Below are 23285 nucleotides of genomic sequence, written 5' to 3'. Positions count from 1 at the left end.
TCTTTCTGCTCATTTTACTGCCATCTGCAGACAGACGAGTTTTCCTGTCTCTGCATGGTCCCTGTTCCTAAAAGGTGACAACCCCAGAGAGCAGCACACTCTCAACAGTGCCACATATACTGAATTGACTGGAAAACAGAGGGAGAATATGGAAAAAAGTCCCAGGACCTCATAGTTTAAAAGCATGCTTTAAATATGTATATTTCATAGGAATTAATTAGCTCTCCCCACTTTATATTGCTGAAATAGCAGACTGTAAAGAAATATCTAATTTCACTCCATGTATGTCAAACTCAAAGGGCACAGACACAGCTGTGTTGCCTTTATTAGGACACAGTGGAGAATAGCTAACTTTGACATTATCAGATGCCAGTGTGTAAAAACAAAATGTTTATGATAAAGTATTTTTGTATAAATACCGTCTGTGAACAAAAATAGCACCCATTGATAATATTTCGATAGTAACAATGAAGATCACACCAGAACAGTGAGAAAAGCAGGTTTAAGCAAGCTGACATAATGTCAAAAGCATTTTCAAGTGAGACTGGAGGACATTTAAGAGACACATGGCACTAGAGATTTTCCATTATGAACTCAAGATTTGCATTATCATTGCCAGTATCACGAAGCGGAAAAAAAAATCTTAATGCAGAAAACTAAAATGATTTTAATACATCTTTCTACCAAGATGTGTGGCATTAATACAGAAAATACTTCAAGTTTATGTTAATATTAAATCATAATAATACCTATTAATTCTTCTTTGACCAGTATTCGTCATCTATATTAACACATGAATCTAAAAAACTGGATCAAGGGAGAACCAATGATACTGTTTGGTAAAAATAACAATTCAGCATAAATTGGCCAGTGATGACCAAGAAGAGGTTATAGAAAATGAAATTTGAAAGCAAAAAAGAGCAGGATGGATGAGGATTATTAAAGACAGACGTTTGTGATATAATCTTAGTGTGGCCTTCATCTATTAGAGGACTCACAAGAGCGAAAGAGATAATGACATGTATGTACTGTACAAGATTTATAATACTGTATATAAATCATGACACTGTAGTCATTGTGTTATTTGTCATATACAAGTGCAGAACTCTAATCGTACAGCACATTACTTTTACACATTACAAGCATTACTTTCTTTCTAATATAGAAATACATGACTTTTCTAATATATTCATATTATAAAAAACAATATAACATTGTTAGTATTAGTATATGCCTATAATAAGACTTAAATTACTATTGAGGTATTTGCTACACAATATGCTGTTTAAAAGTAAAGACATGAAAAGTATTACTCAATCAGTAATTGATAACATTATTTTATTATTTTCTCATTTTATGTTGGAGGGAAAATGCTGAAAATAAATTATTGTAGCTGTTTTTCGGATTACCTTACCTCCTCAGGAAAAGTCAAAGCTCACAGCTCCCTTGTGACACCTCCCTGAAACGCACTATTGTTCCAGACCTTGATCTTTCTCTTCGTCACTTTTCACTTGATATCTTCTCTTAGTGTGAAATGTAAGCCAACAATATTTTAGATTAAATTTGCAATCTTTCCTCTCATGTCTGTGGCTAAACATTTTACCATTTCATCCACAGGTATTCATCTTTACTATCACCTATCTAGATATCACTACAAATAAATCCCTATATTAAATTACCAATTTAATTTTTAAATTGAAAAGAGGGGGAGAGGATGTCTTCTGGACTAAACTTTCTGATTCATAATGAGTGTGTTTATTAAGATTAGTTTTTCACTTTATGGAAGGAGAACAGATATCTCTAGAAAACAAGTTTAGGTTTTCTAAAATTAAAACATTTTCTGGGTGGCATGGTGACACAGTGGCACAGTGACTAGCATTGCTGCCTTGCGTTCAATTCTTATTTGGGGGTGCTGTCTGTGTGGAGTTTGAATGTTCACCCCCTGTTTGCATGTGTTTTCTCTGCTCCAGTTTCCTCCCACAGTCTAAAAATGTGCTTGTAGGTTGATTGATCTCTAGGAAAACTGGCACTGGTGTGAGTATGTGTGCTTGTGCCTCTGCGTGCCCAGTGATGGACTGGGTGGACCACTCTGTTGGGACAGGCTTCAGCTCCCATGCAACCCTGTGCTGGAAGAAGCATGACAAAAAGTAATGGATGAAAAAGGTTTTCTGAATTACTGACATTTAGACGCAGGTTTTAAATAATGTGTATTAACATTAAAAACTGAAACCAGCACAAGCAGCAGGTTGCTGCAACGCTTGCCAAGAATAAACAGCTTTTTAAAATGGATGGATATTTTAAGTGTTATCACTGTTAATGATCCAATATGTTGAATTTTTTGTTTATTATTGCCGGGCATGACATTGAATGGGAAATATATATTTTGCAACTTATGTAAGCTTTGATAGTACAGCGTAAAGATGCAGAGAGTACTGATTATTCTTCCCAATACAAATCCCTCGAAATGAGCAGACACTAGAGGGCAGTGGTGTGCACAGTTGTTCTGGTTGCTAGGCTGTCAGTATAAATCTCAGTATACAGCATCAATACGCTATGCCTTGCTTGTTTGTTCTTTCACCTCTTAGATTCCTGTCAGTGACTCCACACTCCTCTTTAATCACCCACAATTGGTCAGGATTCCTATTAGTAACTATGAACGTGTGTGATCTGAAATCTTCTTGAAGTTCATATTTTCTTAACGCCATGGGCAGGGTGTGAATTGAATATCCTGGTGGGTTTTCCCACTCCCTTGAGAAAATACATCACCCGCTCTGAGTAAAAATGCTGCTTTGGATGAAAGCCAAATAGACAAAAAAATAATCAACAGCAGTAGTTATTCCTCAAATATTACATACTTTACAGAAAGTTTAGTACAGTGACAGTTTAATGACAGCGTTGGGGGCATGTTGGCACACTGGTTAGCAGTGCTGCCTCACAGTGCTGAGACCCAGGGTTCATTTCCAGTGCCATCTGCATGACGTTTGTATGTCCTCCCCATGTTCACATGGGTTTCCTACCAGTGCTCCAGGTTCCTCCCACAGTCCAAAGGCATACTGGTAGGTTAATTGGCTTCTGGGCCCTGGTGTGAGCGTGTGCATGTTTGTGCCTGTGTGTGCCCTGTGATGGACTGGCAGCATGTCACGTGTATGCCCTGCTTTGGAAAATGGAAGGATGGGCATTAGCAAGGCCTGGGCCTAGTCAGTACCAGTACAGGAGACTTTGAAGGATAAACAGGTTTCTGCTAAAAGTGATTTGGGTGAACCTGCTATTGGGACATAATTTCCAATCCAATGGCCCAGTATTATAACTCTAGGTATTGCATTCCTCACTGAAGATCATTAGGTGCTCATATGGTTTGGAAGAACAGGGATGCTAGCCATGAATTCCTGGATCGGTTCCATTTTGCACCTGCATAACCTAGCCTGCCTAGACTTCCCCATAGGTGTTGAAGTAATTTTTCATTTCCTGATCTGTGCGAACTCACAGAGGTGCAGAACGGCTCCAATGAGCCACCCACTTTACAGAAAGTGGTAAATGGAGTGCCGCACCTCCCTGGGTGACACACTCTCACCATTCTGGGTCTGATCCTAAATACAAAGTGCTTTTGGATGCTATGTTTCGAAGTGAGCTACAGAAATCCAATTATTGTTGTCAATATCAGTAGAAGTAGTAGTAGTATTGACAACTCTAATTGGTGCTGCAAGGAAGAATGGCCTAAATATGATGCCTTTTAATTAGAATTCTTACTCAATTGGGAAATCTATAGTTTTGAGTACTGAGTGCCCTGCAATACTCATTGACTCATTCTTGGTATCATTGCCCCTGTGGCTAAAAAAACTTAAAACTCTATTACAGGGCGAAACATCCCCAGTGTAGTAGAAATGCATGTAATAATAACATTCTTTAATTCCAATTTATTTTTTTTCCATATTTGTTTTCCATATTTTGCTAGTGTGACATCGCAAAAACAAGCAACCTGATGGTGTCTTTCTTTTTTTTCTATGAAGCAGTCATTTGAATTTTGGTATCAGGATGTCTTAATTTTAAATCAAACATTTCTAATTGAATTTAATTTTTTATATCAGAATTTAATCATAAATTGATCATAAGGATCAAGGACTAACAATAGCTGTGCATTGTAAGAAGAAGTACCGGTTTACAGTATTTTTTTTGTTACATAGACTGTGGATTGTGAGGATTTAACATTTTAAAGGTTATCCTCAATTGGACAGAGATCAGCAGTCTGTACTATCTAAGCAAGATGCCTCAATTATCTCTGGCATACCTATTAGACATTCACTCTGAAGTTCCACAACAAGTTAGGGGCATTATCATCTCTAAAGCAGCTCTCCTCTTTAAGGAGACAGCGGGGCACCTTTTTTGGACTCAATCTGCAAAGGTGCTCAGGCAAACTGCATTTGTTTTGCTTTTCTGAATCAAGTGGCTCTGGAAGAAACACAAAAGCATATTTCCCAGTAATTTAAAATCCAATCAGACTTCACAGCCTTATAAAGTAATCAGATTGCTTCCGAATTCTATGTGAATTTGATAGAGACCACAAGAGTTAAACACACTTCTTCTGGCTTAATCAGAAAGCTAGGTTAATGCATTGACATAAGCCACATAAAGGAGTTCAAGATTACTTGTGTACAGAGCGGTTTTGCACAAGGTTTCTATGAGTAACGTCTGGGCAGCTGTGCTCTGAGGATGCCTGCCAAGGCTGCCCTTGGTTAGTGAGCTCTCTCCTCAGGCTTTCGCAATTGTGTCTTGTCACAGGGAGAAGCAAGCATACAAGGGGTGAGGAGAGAGGAATTATCTGTATGGCCAGACCATTGTTTTAAGCTCAACTTCCTGGGTAGAATCACTCCTGACAACCAGAGAAAGACATTTGGAAGCTTCTTCAAATGCCAGGACCCAAAATAGCAAACCCAGGAATAAGAAGCAAGAAAACACACTTTATATATAGAACGTAAAACAGTTTGGAGTCAGTGACTCTGGTCCTATCAGTTGAAAGCACATTTAAAAAATAAAAACATCTGTAGTATTAAAGGTCTTTGGAATCTCTCTCAACAAGTCTAAACTGGTCATTAACAGCTCTTAGGAAAACCATATAGACTTCCCACAGGGTAATGAGGTCCCAGAGATAGTTAATATTATTGAGGGAGGACATGTAAATTAAATCAATAACTATTATTTTGTTTGATTTCCTCAAGACTCCTTTAAGATTCTGCATTGCCATTCCTTTTAGAATCAAATGCATTGTTGGATGTTAATTTGCTTTGGACAATAATGTGGTAACTCACATAAAAACTTCAGGACATAAGGACCTCTGCAGGTGAGAGGAAGGCCCACCTTTAAGCTGATTGTAAAAAACATCAAGAACTGTCTTCAATACCGCCAACAAGTCAGAGTCAAACACAAGATTCATGGCAGGAAATAAATTAAATAAGTGAAATCAGGCATTTCAATCTGCTGTTCTCTCGAGTTTATTGCAGCTTGTGCTGTCACAACACACAGGTTTAGTAAACCTGACATTTCAAATAAACTAGGGGACAGAAAGCCTTGGATGTAAAAAGTACCACATATAAGTATCTTCATTAAGCTTTGTGGTACAAATAAAGTGCCTCAGGAAACAAACCTTTAAAAATGATGCACTCTTTATTAACAGATGTAAACAGATGTTTGTTTTTTTAAAACCAAGCTACATAAGCAAGCAAAAATGAGCCAAGGTAATATATGTAGAAAAGAAGAATGTCAGTTTTAAATTGGCTGTCCAGGGTTTCTCTGCAGCAATCACACTGAGCTGATTGACCAACACAAGACTGTGGTGGTTCCACATCATAAGGGATCATTCAGTTAAATCACTTGAAAGCAAGTGACAAACAGTCTTGTCTGATGAATCCTGCTAGCATAGCAACTTGCTATGTCACTGACACCTTTATTGAGAAATGATGAGCAATTATACCTTGTCTGTTCCATCTTGACAAGCAGGAGGTGTGATCAGACATTAAACACAATGCACAGCTATAATGACAATCATGTGTCTGCCTCTGCTCCGTGCGTTGCCTCACAAGAAAAATTCAGTTGTTATCTTTCTGCAGTTTCATTTCCAACTTATTTGAAACAATAGACATCCCAGAGCAGTATAATGTTGCAGGGTAGGCAGTTCTTGTGAGGACATACAGACCCTAAGCATTGTCAAAACATGGTGATACCACATTTAATTAGAGTTGCAAATGCACATTAAAATAAAGCCTGACAGAAGTCCCAAGTGCAGAAAAGCGAGCAAACCTTTCCTTTTTATAAACGGGTCTAAGGCAGAATTGTGAAGGGACTGTGTTCTTCTACCAAGACACAATAGCACAGACTGACAAAACTGTGTTCGAGTTTGTAATAAACAAGAAATGCATGACTTGACAGCCTGGCTTTATTCTATTTAAAGAAATGTTTGAGAACTTTGTTTTCCCCAACTGGAGAGCTTCTTTAACGATATCAACAAACAACGTTTTTTCCACCTGTGACTATTTACACCACAGGGAGCAGTCTGCAGCCCTGAGATGTCTTGAGCCTTTTTATGTTGGCATCATGAACCAGCTGAAGACCTGTCAAACATCGACCAGGAGAAAATTGTGCACTTTTGAAGACTTAGTTCTGCTCCTTATGTTTTCTCTTATGTGATGTGATTCCAGAATCCTTGGGCCTAGTATAAGTCTGTAGGAAGGGTAAAATATGTTGCTATTGTAATTTATTTATGAAATAAAAATCTATTTGGGTTGCATCCACAGAGACCATGCCCAAATTTAATGTAGGTAGAAGAGAATCATATCTAACTTGTGTTTATGATATTCACTTTCAACTTAAGTCAATGACACACTAATATGTTCCAAAGGAATTCACTGATAAGTCCCAAATAAGTACATAAACTCTCGGCTCTGTATGAAAATATTAACCACCAGGTAACCTTAAAACTGGCAAACTACGTTAGACACTGCAGTTAAGCAGCCAGTCAATGGTTCTATATCAGGGGAGAGTTAATATCTTGTGAAGTGTTGGACTACATGCATACTTAATCAAATCTGTATAGGATGTTGCACAGCTCAACAGTGGTACAGAAATAGAGATAGGTTTCAAGGACATGATATACATGTCTATTTTTAATGATACGCAATTTGTTTCTTGTATTCTTGTATTCATTTAGACTGGTTTGAGCTATTCCTCAACAAATCAATAACCAATCATAACTTCTCAATCCTTTGAACAGCCACTGTATAGCTATGAGTTGTGGATAAAAGCCATGTTGGTGAGCAGTAGTGCCAATCCTTATTTCCAGTCCAGAAGATCTTGTACTTGAGAATGGTAGCAGGAGTCGGAGAGGGGGAACGCTCCAGTATCCAGGATATATTCCAGGTCAGAAGTTCAGTCTTGCACACTGACCCGCCTTTTTTGTCATGAGAAGAGAAAAAAAGCCTAAGAAAAGTTCCATATGAGAGGAAAATATCGGGTTCAATTTTCTTATTTAATAGCTAATTGATTGGAAGGTAATGCAGTTGTTCCTTGAAAGAAGCAATAGCATAGTCTTCTAATAATACGTGAGTAGTCCCACAGTCCTTTAAAGAAAATCTATGTAGAGGTCCTGCTTCTTCACATGCTTTCAGCTCCATCGTATGCCTCCTGTTTGAGGTTCACTGTTGATTCCCAAGACGTTCATTGGGTTGACATTGTCTATCAGTGTAGGACATTCCTTTCAGCCTGGGAAATGTCTATATCTGGTTACCCTTCTCTATACTCATTCCAGAATAGCAATATCTTATATTAATTTCCATCATCATTTTCAGTTGGCAACATTGTGCCAATGATTGGTTTTATACAGGCTCAATGAAGCAATTGAGAACTCAGTGTTCAGGATTGTGAAACCTTATCACAGGACAAATTAAAGGTGAAATTTTCTTGCTCATGTTACAGTTGATAGGTATGTCTGTTAGCGTTACACACTGAGATTTTGGGAATGATGTCTCTTATTATAGTAGTGGCAATCATAATTCACCTTTAAAGTTGGGAAAGCAAAAGGTGCTGTATTGCCATTCAGCGTGGAGTCATAACCTCAGATCTCATGACTGCCAGCTGGGTGCTCTTTGTTTTTGTTCAACCAGCTTTCTAGAGGCAATAACAACATCCTCGTCATTATCCCCATTCTGCAACATCCAACCCCTTGACTCAACTGGTAACACTTCAATGATGACTCAGAAATTCCCTGTAGGTCAGGCCTCACACACAAACTGGGCAATTGCTACAGCATGGCATCAAATTCTTACTCCTCAACTCAGCACATATGCCTGAAGACAACTCTTTGTATGAGACAGGTAGAAAACTTATCTTGCTTTAAAATACAACTGTTCAGTCCCAGAAAATAAGAGGCATCATAAACGGTACCATGTAATAATTTTACATTTTTATTCCTTTTTCTTATAGCTTACACTTCTTAACACAGAATTCTGAATCTGCTTCATGCTTTAAAAAACAATTTCTCCTGACAAAAAGAGTGCACACACACAAAAAGATGCTACAGGATTTCTACAGATTTTATGACACATTTATTATTTTTAAATGCCCAAAATTCTATCCACATACTTAACTTCTATAAAAGACAAAACTGTTACACTACTGTATACTTCAAAGGCCCTCAGAAACATTTTGTAAAATGTGTTTTATTAGCCATGAAAGAACTGCCCCAGTTCTAAAGCTAACCATTTCCTTTGTCATATCTTTAAAGGGAATCTGAAGGGATACATTTTCAAAACAAGCTGTCCTCAGTTTTCTTTGTTTTAATTTGTGTGTGTATATGTTTTATAAGTAACATCAGTTTTCTTCCTGACTACTCTGTTAATTCCAAAGGGATCAAAAGTAAACTCTCATGTATGGAAACTCTTATATAAGAAGCATAGAAAGTGTGAGGGTGTTTCAATAAATAAGTTCAAGATTACAAATAGGATAAGCACTGGAAACCACCTGTCACGGTCAAACAGGACATACCTCTGGTGGGGTTGAATAGGCAGGGCCATTGGGAGAACACCTCTGCCCATGGTAAAACTGTGTTTATCAAGCACTGCACACTACTGTCACACACTGAAGAGGTAGTACCCTCTCCAGTTTCTCTTACCGTATTATAGCATCAACTTCCTGCAAAATTTCACCAGGTCACAGACTGTTAACTGCACTCATGAGTGGTCATGGTGTTAAAGGTGCAAGGTGCAGGACCATCCACCTCATGAGTGGTCATAGTGTTTGGAGAATAAGTCTTCCAGAAACGCGGGTGTCTTACATGGGACCAGCAGGTTTTACTAAGATTCCAAGCGAGACATCACTGTACCGAAAATGAGTTTGTTCTATAAGGGTTATTTAAAGGAGATAGTGCCCCACAAGCAATATGGATGCATATCTTCTAACCCCTTCAGATAATTCAGGGTCATAGGAGAGCTGGTTCCTTTCTCTGCAAGCAACAGGCACAAGGTGGGATACATCTGGGACAGGAGGGTAGTCAATTGCAGTTCACACACAGACACAAACGTGTACACTCACACCAAGGCTACTTGACCTACCAATATGCAATATGCCTACCAGGTCGGCTCCCCCGCAGCCTGAGGGCACAGGTTTCTACCCGACATCGTCTGACCTCCTGAGCCTGGGCTAACCCCCGATTTGCTGCTAAGCGTTGGGTCTTTTTTGCCCTTTCCCACATCAGTGACATTTATTTTTTGCTTCCACTCTTGTCATAGCAGAGATAGATGAAAAATAAACCAGGATTATCTCAAATACAGAAGCATTTTGCCATTTCTGGAATTTTTCCCCCAGGCTGGTCTTTCTGTGTGAAGGCATTGAAAATCAGTTAAATATCGATATAAACCCAGAGAAATCTATTTTTAAAAATCAGTCAAAATGATTATACCTTCAAAGCGTAGGGTGTAATTATTCAGTAAGTTTTGCATTGTTTTGGTCACAGCTTTGTAATATTACAAATTAAATAGTTTTTTTCATAGTTTTTGAATTAATTTTACTTATTGCTCTGAAGATATGTCACCTTAAAGATGTCAGAAAAATATATACACCAGTGTAGCTTGAACCTGTTAACATACTGTATGTTAAATATCTATTTACTGTTTTTGACTACATTAGCAGATCACTGCTATAGTAAAACATCGAGAAGCAGTATTTGAGACATCTCAATTTGCATCGCTTAAAATCTATTCGGAACAAATTAGTTTCCAGAAATTGTAGGTTTGATCCACTGCCTGCTAAGATGCACGTATGTTTAACATTTTATTCTCATGACCATTCCCAATGTCTGTATTATAGTTGAGGGTCTTTGCAGCTGCTGTTTTTGTCTGGGATTCATCTGTAAAGAGCATGTGCTGTTGCCATGGAATATCCTGAAATGGGGCAGAAAATGTTTTGATTTGAGAGCTGTGCTTTGGAAGGTCTCAAAGGAGGGAGATACATTTTTGAGGCTGTCCTTGTCAACATGTCTGTTTCTTTTGATGTGTAAAAAGAAGTAGCATCTCATCTCATCATTCTTGTTTGTAAAAGTATATAATATGTATGCTATATACAATATATAATTTGGAGACTTGTTTGTTAAACATTGAGAGATAGTAGATTTGGAGAGCAGGTCATTCGGAGCAGAAGAAAGAAGTGTCTCAAACTTTGTTCCTGGATATTCTTGTGCTGTATTATCTGTTTTTTGCTCCCATTGAGGAAAGATGTTCTGCCCACAGTGCCCTTAAGCAAACAATTACTTAATCATTTCAGGCTTTTGTCAAACAGAAAAGCTTCTTTTCCTATACTTTGTGTCAGACATTTGTCAGTTTTTCCATAAAACAATGCCTTCATATGATATACAAAAGCTCCTCTAACTCCCACCTGCAACTTATTTAATCATTGAGTTTGTAGTATCCCCTTGGCTGAGTTCTGTCACTGCCTCACATTCTGATTGCCTGAATCTTTCCCTCACAGTACAAACTTTCCTTTCTTCTCATGTTCATATGTTCTTAGAAAAGTGAGTTCTGGGCATTTACTGTTGTGAGGGCATCAGGTTCTGCCAGTCCACCATGCGATGAAGAAAAACAGAGGCCCAATGTGGAAAAGAGTAGGACTGTAAACGTTTATTTTGTGATGTTCTTCTGTATTGTTTCTTCATTGATTCTCTTCACCTCCTTTCTGGAACAGGCAGCGACTGTTCCAGCAGTTCTATCGCCCTGCAGCTCACAGCCCACTGAAGCTCAGCAGGTGTGAGCCTGGCAAGTTCTTGGATGGGAGACCTCCTCTGACAGCTAAGGTTCCTGGTGGAAGAGGTGTTAGTGGAACCAGTAAGAAGTGCTCACCCTGTGGTCTGTGTGGAATCCTAATGCCCCATCAAAGTGATGGGGAAAGTGTACTGTACAAACGGCACCGTCCTTCGGATGAGACATAAAACTGAGGTCCTGACAGCGCACATACCACGGTTATTAAAAATCCAAGATTGTTACACTAGCCCTGGCCGAATTTCCCCCTGGCCTTTACCAATCATGTCCTCCTAATAATCCCCATCTATGAACTGGCTTCATCACTCTGTTCTCCTCCCTACTGAAAACTGTTGTCACATCATCCATGTGGTGCTGCCCATTGGTGGAGGAGGGGAGTCCCCAATATCTGAAAAGCACTTTAAGTGGAGTATCCAGAAAAATGCTATATAAGTGTGAGGATATTATTATTGTACTATTATATATAATTATTATACCGTAGTCCAAGGGTGTCACTGTCACATGTCAACAACGACTGCTTGAATATTAATAGAAAATGAAATAAAAAATGATCTGACATATGCCAAAGTTTATACTAGCCCAGAGAGAACGGTAGCGTGCCAATGACTTTGTTCTAAAAACAAACAGAAGAGTGGTTTATTATTTTAAGCTAAAGTTTTGCCTATGAGTGGTGCATCTGCTTGTATTGTGTAAACACTCCACAGAAATGTCATTAAATTTAAAGTGATTTCTTGAAACGCCTCCAGTACTGTCTCCTTTCTGATTTAGAGTCTTTGAGACTTCTAATTTTAAAATACCATGAGACAAAATGACAAATCCCCAGTCTTATACAGCAGCAGATGTTTTTTTTTTTTCAAAAAGACTAATAACCTTTGCAGCATCTTACCCTTTTTTGGAATGTAATGAAAACGTTGCAAAGAATATGTTTTTTCTGGCAGCATCATGGTTGAGAATGCAGGGCAGAAGTGTCAGAATCTTCTATCTCCAGTATCTTTTACGTCTTTGCCAACGGATTGGGTATGACAATTGCTTATACTGGGTGACAGCAGTTTTGCACGGACAAAAATATGCCTCAATGAATTGAGCTGCATGGATTAGCCAGATTTAGAATACTTGGTAGATTGAAAATGATTGCTGAAGGAGAGTTTCTGTGTAGATTGTCCAGTGTAATAGGGTTATATGTGAGGTTATTCCAAAGGTGCGTTTCATAACTGTTAAGGAACAAAAGCTAAAGCCTGAAAACTTGATTGTCTGAAAATATCCTGTACTCTCTCGCCAGTTTTATTTTATCTCATTTCTTCCTAAAGTACTAATCAATAAAACTCTTGTAATGACTGATGTTAAGTGTAAAATGCCTGAAATCAGTTATTATACTGTAACTCCCAATCAGAAAACAATAATCGTACAATAATCGTGTAGCCATTTCATATACTGTAGATTTAGCACCTAGCAGTGAATGAGAGTAGGTTTAGTACATGCACTTACAGTATGTCTTAGTCCTCCCTATCTAACTTGAACTCTATTCTATAGAGACAAAGGTCAGAAGCAGCCTATGCTTGAAAGAACGGGGAGCTTACGCTGGTCTCAAGTGTAGTAAAACCTGGTAGCTTTCATTGCTATTATTGTTACAAGTGCTTCTCCATGGCTTCACCTTGTAAACCCTGCATTCTAGAACTGTATGATTTGTGCGATCTGATTCCTATAATTATGGCCATTTCTTGAATGTTCAGGAGGAGCATCACAAATTTGCAGAACCACTGGCTGAGCAATTATTGTCTGCTTTAAATATAACAGAAACAAAATAGAAGTGAGAGCAGAACAAGAAAGAGGTTTTAGCAAGTCCTGCTTGGGTATGAGCAATTTATAAAACATAACAAAAAACACAAAACTCCCCCTCTGTTCAGGAAATACTGAATCATATGGATGCTTTAATTGTCTGTGATCAATATTGACAATAATGAAACACCGGCAATAGCACAAAAATAATTAATTAAACTAACACAAAGCAAAACACATCAATTAATATTCCCAGGCATTTTACATACTTTATGTCAGTGGTGTGCAGTGAGGTCCTCCTAACCTGAGAAAAGGAAAAAAAAAATCTTCAAGTAAATAACATATTATGACAAACATTATTATCATAACATATCAAATGAATATGTAACACCGTATATTTCCCTACAGCAGTTATGATACTAAATCATATTATTATTAAGCAGACACATTTATCCTTGTAAATATAAAGTAGTTAAAATCAAAGAATTGTGACAATTTCATAGGCAACCATACAGTAGCTCATACCATAAATACGTAACTAACACTGATATCACAAACCTAATGTTACAACATTAGCTATTGAAATAAGAAAATAGTATAATAGGAGATAAAGAATCGGTAATGCAACATATGAAAGTGAAGTGACATGATTCATCAAAAAGCAAAGCAGTAGCTATAATCATTGCTCAATACTTCACAGTGAAACCAGAAGATGTTTCAGTGGTCATACTGAGTATCAAAAGGATCGTAGGCTCCAGGCAACTGCGATCTTGAATTGGGTAAGCTGTTATTGAAAGCAATGTGATCTAATCAAAAGAATTTTATTATTTGTCAGAACAATAAATTTACAAAAGTATCATCATTAAAAAGATCAACTTTTTGTGGCAGTTGTACTGCCAATTTATTGAAAATGCACAACCCAGGTAAATGAACAATGCTGATTAGCATTTGTAATCAACAACTGTGATCAATAAGAGGTCTGCTGTGAAAGCATGTGGGCCCATTAGAAGTGTAGTGTCCTACTAGGTCACAGGCTAACTTATTTCAAACACAGGAAAGTGAATTTGAAAGGTGAATGGAACAGGAGTCTTCTTTATTAGTCAATTCCCACAATGAAAATCTCAAATACACAGTTGTGATGCTTTGCTTCAGGTTATGAACCTGTGTCGCGGGATTCTGTCCCATTCCTCTAGAAGTGCTCAGACAAGCATGTACCTGTTCAGTAGTCCCTGAGCTCCAGATTGCATTCATCATCCTAGTTAATGCTCATGAGGCTACCACTCTGGCAACTGGGGGATCCACTGCATAACACACACTCACATTTCCCAATAACATTGTTGCAACACGAAGAGCATGACAGCATGTGTCCTGCTAGACTGTTATCACATCAGGGTGAGCTCTCAGGAAGGGCAACAAGTGCCTAGATTTGATCAATATGGAAATACTGTTTGCAGTCAAGTTGCCATCAATCAATACAAATGGAATTCTGCTGCAACCATTAATCTTGGCAAGGAAAACAATTAACACTATTGATTATGGGCCCAGCACAAAAAAAAAAAACATCAGACACAAGGATACTCCAGTACCATGTTTGAGGAATCACTAATCTTGAAGTATTGATAATGAGGTAAAAGACTAATTTACTTCTGGGAGAAATGTAGCATATCAGTAAATCACTGTGAATGATTGTTACAAGGATTTCTTTAGGTCTGATGTATGGAATGATGAGCAATGCACTCACTGAAGCAGAAATCCTCTGGAGATCCTCTATCCTTCTTTCCTTTCAGTTTTCAGCAGAGCTCGAGGCCCATGTTCATTCTACCACAGCTCAGCCTGAGACCCTCTCCCAGCTTCCGCTCACACAAAATACCTTCCCATGAGGCCTCTCTTTTCAAGTCAGCTTGGCAAGAGAACGTTAGGCTTAAATTAGTGTCAACGTCAGTTTTGAAAAAGAAAGAGAGATGATTGTGTTCCAGGTGACATCTTGGTTAAGTGAAAAGAGACATGTTCCAGGAGATCAGCCTGGATATCGGGCCAGCTGTCACATCCAGGAACGCATTGAAACTCCAGAACAATCTTCCAGGGCAGACTGGCTGCTCCATGCTGGGCCACATGGAATCAGAAAGCACACAGCACAACTCCAGCTGCCCCTTTCCTCAGAGGCCCACCAGGACTGACAAATTAGGAATGTTGTCTGTTTGGATCCTTTTTTTTAAAGCTACACTTTCAAAGAGCAGTAACAATATAATGTGGTTGGCATTTTCCAAAAGTCAATTAAAGATTTTCTTTAAACAGTTAGATAACAGTTTTGAATATTATCTTAATGCAGGAATATAATTAACCCTGTGAGACTTGGTGAGTCTTTTGCCCTTGCTGGATTTATTCTGGACATCCAACAAAAAGGATCATGGACAAATTCTGACAGCCAACATGAATAAAATACAAAAAAAGATGTATTCGTGTTTTACAGGAAACCAGGTATAAACCAGATTAAATTATCTAATTTTTCTGAATTAATTATCTAATTTAAACTCAGTAATGGCACTTTAGTTCTATAACAAGAGTTTAATTCAAAGTTCAGTAGTCATGCAGATGAAAGGTCGCTGTATCCAATCAATATGTAACGATGTTGTTAGGTAAGAATTAGAGCTGAATAGTGTCTCCCAGATTATCGGGCTTTATGGAAATGTGCCCTGTCCTTCAGCCTGCATGATCACACATCAGAGAGAAGTGGCTCTGTCAGGAGTGTCAGCCCAGATGAAAGTGCAGACCCATGGCAGGTCGCTGTCACTTTGCATTTTAGCCAATATCATGCCTGAGGCACTGCAGCTCGCGTGAATTTGGGATGGGGCAATAACCCTACTTTACCACAAGTGAGAAAATGGCCGGAGAAAAGTTAGTAATGTGACTGAACACTCAGAAGACTTTCAGAATTATTTTTTCTTAAAAAGCCAGCTCCGCCACCTGCTCTCTTTCCTTCTGCCTCCAAGCACCTTAAAGCTGCCTCTTCTGCAGACCTGAGCTTGGAGGCCTAATGTTAGAAATCCTTAGAAGCTCAAACCCAGCAAGAGCGCATCAGACTGGGATAGCGGACTGGCACCTCAAATTTGCCTGTAGGTACAGTATATACAGGGGCTTTCTCACATATAAGCATTGCAAGGCTCTGACAGACCAAGGTGTCTGCAGAAGACTTGTGACAGACTGGGACAGGTCATTCTGTCATCCCAAACTTCACCTTAAAAAATATAAAAAAGGTTAGAAATGTAAAAAGGCCATTCGCTTCATTTTGTGTGTTAGGTGGCTAGTAGGATATTGATTCAGGAACCAAACTCCATCTGCTTTTATTCTGTAAGGTGGTAACAAAGATTCCAGGGGAACTAATCTTCAGCGGAGCAACCCCAGGAAAAGGATGTGAAAGTTATGATCGGCTGTATTTTTGATCTCTTCTGTTACTTCCATCTACATGCGAATAAGTTACTTCAGATCTCAGCTTTCCACAATGGTCAAAAATTGAGCAAACAAAATTGATTTTGAAAAACTATTGACAGCTTTCTCTCACATTTTAATTAAGAAAATGTTTACAATGCCACACACCCTGTTTAGCAACAGGTAGATACAGGAAAAATATGAAATTAGAAAGTGCGGCCCTTGTTGGGAATCACCACAGAAAATCAAGCCTTTCATCACACCAGTTATTTTGCAATTGCACAATATTTGAATACGTCAAAGTGAAACCAATATTTGTTCAGACAAAGAAATGTTTGACTTACTCTAAAACATGCAAGGTCAGGCCATCTCCATTTTTTCACACTGCAAACACCAGACTACGGGAGAGCTTGTATCAGCTGGCGGAGTGATGTTGCTCTCACGACACCGCAAGCTCACAGATGCCAAGCAGGATTGCATAATGAATCAAGGCCACAGTCAGCTAATGACATAACTCAGGCTCAAATCATCATTGACCCAGGTCTTTTTGTACTCAGGCCATTTAAGAAGCCCTTAGTGAACTTTATTTACTGTCCATTGCTACCTCTATTGCTTTCTGTCACATTAAAAAGGGGCATAGTAATATAGCAGAAGTAACAGAGAAAGCTAAGTCATGAGGTAAATTAATAATGTACAATAATGTCAGGCCAGACGGTGTTCTAGACCCAAGAGCAAGAGTGTCACAGTCCAGTGGTCGAGTGGTCAGCGTGCGAAGCTAAGGGCAGGAAGGGAAACCAGGGACAGATGGTCTACACCTGGACCCAGGCAGGACAAGGTGCTAACCTCGGGGTGGTCTACCAGGCAAAGCACCAGGTTCTGGGCTGAGAGGGGGGGCTCTCCTCCAGAGGCCAGGCTTACAGCTGTCAGGGTGGACTTTGGCAGGTGAGCCAAGGACCAGGCCAATCGATGTGCCCACTGAGGCCCAGATGTGCCACAGACGGCTGGTGTGCAGGAAGGAGGGGACCACCAGAGATGGCGAATGTGCAGAGCTCATGGGTGCGGAACTGAGCTGCCACGACATAAAACTGGATAAAACTGTTAGAAAATGGATGGATGTTTGGAGAAAGGATCTGAAAACTGTCATCTGGCATGATACATGAAGGGCTTAGATGATTTTAAACTGTAGTGGCTCCTGTATAGTTTTTTCATCTTATTCTTTGCAATCAGTGTCGAGGTAGCTGTTTGATTGTAATCATTACAACATTTATAGGATGATGGCAATGTCAAGCTGTCATCCGAATTTGGATCAGGGTGCAATTATCACGGACCAATAATCAACAGCACAGATTGATCCTCAGGAACAGAATTCTCTAGAGAGAGCAATATTTAGGCTACCACCTCTTGATGCGCCAGTACTTATTGGGATTATTTTCAAATACCAATGTCATTATCCTTTGTCCTCTTGGTACCAAGACAGGCTTGCCAAGGAATGTCAGGCATTGACCATCCTTCATCAATGGCTGCAAAATAAATATCTTAAAATGCCATTGAACCGTATTCTCATATATAAATTGAATGTGCAGCCATCTTTATATTAATTATGATAGAAAAGCAAAAGTGTATGTGTCTATGGTTTATACCTACAGGAGCAACTTCAGTTTCAACAGCACCCTGACTTTTTAATTCCAGTACTATCTAAGGAACAGTTCTTCATGTTTTAAACTTTTATCAAATTAAAACGCAAGTAAAACACAGTCCTTCTGTTAATAAAAAAGCTCTACTCTATGCTGTCTCTTTAATACACATACAGTAGTGTAAACCAAAAACATGGTTACATGAGAAGACTGTTGGGCTGTTTTATTATCTTGATTCTGCTGAACCACAGAGCAAGCATACCATGATGGAACTGCACATGGAGCATACTGGAGACAGCACTACCACAGCATTTTATTTTTCACTGACATTTAAATTAACTTCCTTGACTTGACCAACCTTGACAAAATTAACCTTCCTTCACCAACACCAAAAGGAATGTTACAAATGCAATTTGCTGGAGCTAGATACTCTGAACCACCAGATCTGCACCTTTTTCAGCATATTTGCATTTATGTTGCATTGTTTATCACTGTGATGGTTATGTATTGTTTTATTTACTGTAGACTTAGCTTATTGGGTAAAGTTGAAACTTCAAAAGATGAGCTCCAATCAATGTTGAGTCACAACCTTTCAGTCACTGAGGGACTGATCACTTACTCTTCCCATCTGCTGTAACACTCGAAAACAAGAGCTCAGCAGCTTTTAGTGCATCAAATGATAAATATTTCTGACTGGAGAGCATTTGGAAGGAATCTTCGGGTCTTCATTAGTTGTGTGTAGTAGCTTATAGTCATAAACCCCAGCCATGAACAGCTGATTAATTTAATTTGATTAGATATTAAATAAGAAATTGTCAAATCCAAATTAAACATAAAACCTGTTCTGCCCCAGGTATTGTGGAATGAGGGTAGGGGTGCGGACTTCAGCCTCTGTTATATAAGCCTAGCCCAGATTATTATGAATTCATGCACAATGTTACAGATGAGTTAATAGATTCAAACTTTCTGAACTATCTGCTGAACAATGTATTTTTTTCCAAAAAATAAATACAAAATAGGAATTAACACGTGCACTACTGCCAGATCCAGGAGAGTCAAGAGAACTGTTGTTCACAACAGCAAATAAATACTGCAAATGATTTCTTTTCAGACTACAAGGAGTCATCCGTGTAGGCATTGCAAGTCAGCATATTCTGCTAAGAAATGCTCCCACACCTCGGATCAGTAATGGGGTAGAGGGAGGTTAGAGGGTCAATAAATGCCCCTGGAAGTAGGCTGGAGCCTTTATTGCAGCACTGTTTCCAGCCTACATGAATGATAGCAAAGTTTTCTTTAAATAGTGGACTAAGCTGAATGATGTCTAATGAGAAGGTGTGCTGTCCTTAGGGGTTGCATTAGCTATGTGTGGGGGAGGCTGTCAGGAGTGATTGAAGGTCTTCCCACAATCCTTCGGTGCAGGCTGTATTAACTGCAACAAAGTACCTTTTCTCTATCTGATCAACTATTTTTTTCCTGCTGAAATGTGCTGAAGAGAGTTTCGCTCCAAGGTTAACCCACTCCAATAATGATACAGTATGTCATTCTGGCCTGCAAATACTGTTCTGAGAAACAACACAGATATATAAACTCTTTGCTCTTATAAATTAGGTAGTTTCTTGCTATTGCATTCTGTTCTTTAGATTGCTAAGACTTTAGGATATATTTTTCCTAAATGGTCCAGGTCTTGATTAATACTAGGTCTTGTTACTCCATACACTCTGCCGTTTGGATGTGATGTCAAAGTCTCAGCCTCCTTCAATTGTCTAGTGGTATTTTACACCACAAAGAGCTTATGGGGTTTCCAAAGGGGTTTGGATAGGAAAGGCACATTAGAACAGAATCATAGTATTTCAGCAATACATTTACTTCTGTGTGACAGAATGCATTAAAATAAAGGTTGCAAACAATGCTTAGCAGGTGTGGCCCAGGTGAGATGCAGCATTTATCAAAAATTCTTTGCATTCCTCCTTTTTTCATTGATGGTTCCACCTGCCTCAGGGGTTGTAATCAAAATGTGTCAAAGAAGAAGACTGCAACACCAATTTCTTTTTTCACCCTGCTGTACCACTGACACAATTGACCTAAGAAGACATTGTGCTTATCTTCTTTATCTCTCGTCTGAGCACAGAAGTGCAGTAAAGTAAGGCATTGTAATTCTACTCTGGGAAACAGAGAAGGGCAGGGGAGATTCAATTTAAAAACTAAGAATGCTGAATCTTTCCATGACTTCGGCTTTCAAAAGAGTAAAAGGTGAGTAGTTAGGAAGTGCTGAGGAGAAGGGCTTTATAGGAGGACTCAGATCGCTTCAACCTCACTAAAGGCTTTTTGAGCCTTCCCTCTTTTTCTCTCTTTCCTTTCTAGCCAATTGCTGATTAATTCTCTGACATGGACTGTAAAGGCAGAGCAAGCTGGATGAAATGATTACCCTTTGCACCAGTATTGCTTCATAATTATAGCTTCCATTTATATTGTACTTTTCAGCCCAAAACCGAACACAAAACTTCACGGATGGGAGGGTCTTCACCTGAAGAACAGCACCGCGCTGGATGACACTCGACGGCCTTTTCACACCAGCCGTTCAACTGTCCAGTAGATTGAAGTCGAGAGATTAAAATCAGAAACAGGGGTTGGAATGGGGAGTTTTGAATAAACCTGACAGTAAGAGCCTGAACTGGAAGTTTAGCTCTGAAATCAGGGCTAATATCCTGGATGTTTGAATACTCCGACTGCAAGAAGTCAAGGCTTCACTTATCAACTCAAGCATAACAGCAGCAGCAGCACCAGCACCACACTGGTTTAAAACATCTGGTCCAGAGTCCATCACTGAAATTCTTTGAATGTTTTCCACCTGAGTTCAATCCATGTTACTTTCTAAAATCCAATAAGAGCAGGACAGTTGTATGCTTAAGACTGACCTAAACTCATTCTCTTTCCAGTAGTGTAAGAAACACAGCAGTTAGCTACCCCAGAGGATATAGGGACCCTGAACTGTTTGGTACTTAGTTACACAAGCATGGCTTGTAGGCAAGTACAAATCCAGTTTATTGTGTTAAATTGTGCAATTTCATTCTTTTTCTGTGGTTATAACCTGTTTTTTATTTTGCTTTTCTACAGCATTGCCATTCACACATTGTCCTGAACTGTACCAATACCAAGTACTGCATAGTCTTTACAAGAATTTATTATTGTAAATTATGGTGTTGCTGTGGTTCAGTGAAACATTGTTAAAAATGGTGAAACCTTGAGAATGTACAGGCAGAGTATGTTAAATGTGTAGAAAAATATGGGAAAATGTAAAAAGAGCATAGGTTATGGAGCCTTAAGCCTGCTTTAATTTAAGGTTAAACTTTTTAGCTAATTGATTTAATGATTTGTTCATTAAAAATCATATTATCTGAGATGTATCTTTTGACAGCAAAGTCAGAGATTCCCATATGCTTTCCATATGTAGTGAAATGTTTGATGTAGCACTATAACAATGTTTTAAAGATGCACTAGGTAATTAATAACCACTTCACAGCTTTACAAAATCAGCAAAACAATAACAATAAAGGCAATGTTTTTTTTTTCTAATGAGATTCCTGTATATAAACTGTATATAGTTAAAGAATATGGAACAAGGTAGTAAAGAGCATTAAAGTAAAGAGGTAAGGAGAGTTTGGTCACTAACATTGTATAGTTATTGCCATTAGAGAAAATGATTGGCAGCTGAATACTTCCCTGGGCTCATTAGATTCAGGTGTTTTCAATTATAAATTGTGTTCAGGGTATATAAGGTTTTGGAAATGGGGGGCTTTAGGTCCTTTTTTTTTTAGTTGTGAATAGTTGTGAAATATTGGCCTAAATAGTACAGATGCAAATAAAGTTAGTAATGTATCTGCATCTGACTGACTAGGAAAATTCTCCATTAGAAAGCCTAAAAGGTATAGATCCCCTAATAGCACTATCATTTGTTACAACAAAGGTTCTTTTTTAACATCAGATTTTCTGCTGGCACCAGAATGTCATAGTTAACATATAACGGGATATTTTCTGCTTAAATGGGATATGATGGAGTCTCTGATTAAATTAAATAAAACAGACAAAGCATAAGGTTACTGAGGTTTAGAGTTTTTTAATTGGCACTGATAGTAAGATCAAGGAGGAGAAATCAGCATATCAGCAATTGAAGTGGCTGTCTTGTATCTGTGTCTTATAATCTTCAGAAAATGGCTCTTAAGCAGTTTTCTCTTGTGACTCATTAAAAAACAGTGTCAGCTCAAAATGAATGAGGCAGATAGAATAATCAACGCTAAGAAAACACTCTGGGAATAGGCTGCCAATTAATATTCCTGTGGTGCTTTCGTTGCAGCACAACATCAAAACGTTTCACATTTCCTGTGCTGACCCCACAGTTACACATTACTTTCTTCTGAATGGTTTCCTTATTATGTCAATTTGATATTTTATACAGTACCCTGTTAAACTAATACCCCCTAATCACAAATTAGAAATCTGTTTGTCATTAACTAAAGATATGTTATGCATTCAAACATGCAAAATATATATAAGAACTTTCTGAGCAAGTTGCCTATTGTCTTTAACAATGATAAGTGGCCAACAACCTTGTCCAGATTTCACCTATCGGTGATAAATGCAGTATGTGTTCTATAGTTTCATTTGCAGAATGTGGTGCCCAAGAAAAATGTTGGATGTTTTCAAGAAAGTGATGTTGGTATTTTGCATGTTAGGTATCACCATTCTAATATCCCATGTTACTTCTGCCACATGTAAAAGCATGCTCATTTTGGAGTGCATACCATATTCCTTCCTTTTCCTTTTCCTTTTACTTTTCTAACAACTGCGCAAAGTTTTATGGCCTATCTTATCTGACATCACTAAGAATTCAGTGTTGCCATAAATATTGTGTTTGCCTTTTCTGAACTGGTGTGGTATACAATGTATGCAGCAATTTTGCTTCAGCCAATAAACAAAAATTGACACTTGCCAACTGCATTAGGTTAATCTGGAAGGAGGTGTGGAGGGCATACTACTTGTCTGTAGCTCTAAAGTTCTCACATTGTATGCCAGATGATTGTTCCTTTATGCCCAGACCCATGCCAGCAGCATAAAGTAGTCACTTTTATCAGCGAAAAACTATGATATAACTGCAACT

The sequence above is a fragment of the Lepisosteus oculatus genome, chromosome 28, assembly GCF_040954835.1.
Source record: "Lepisosteus oculatus isolate fLepOcu1 chromosome 28, fLepOcu1.hap2, whole genome shotgun sequence".
NCBI classification, from domain to species: domain Eukaryota; kingdom Metazoa; phylum Chordata; class Actinopteri; order Semionotiformes; family Lepisosteidae; genus Lepisosteus; species Lepisosteus oculatus.
The sequence above is the reverse complement of the archived record's forward strand: the minus strand, read 5'-3'. Positions refer to the sequence as shown.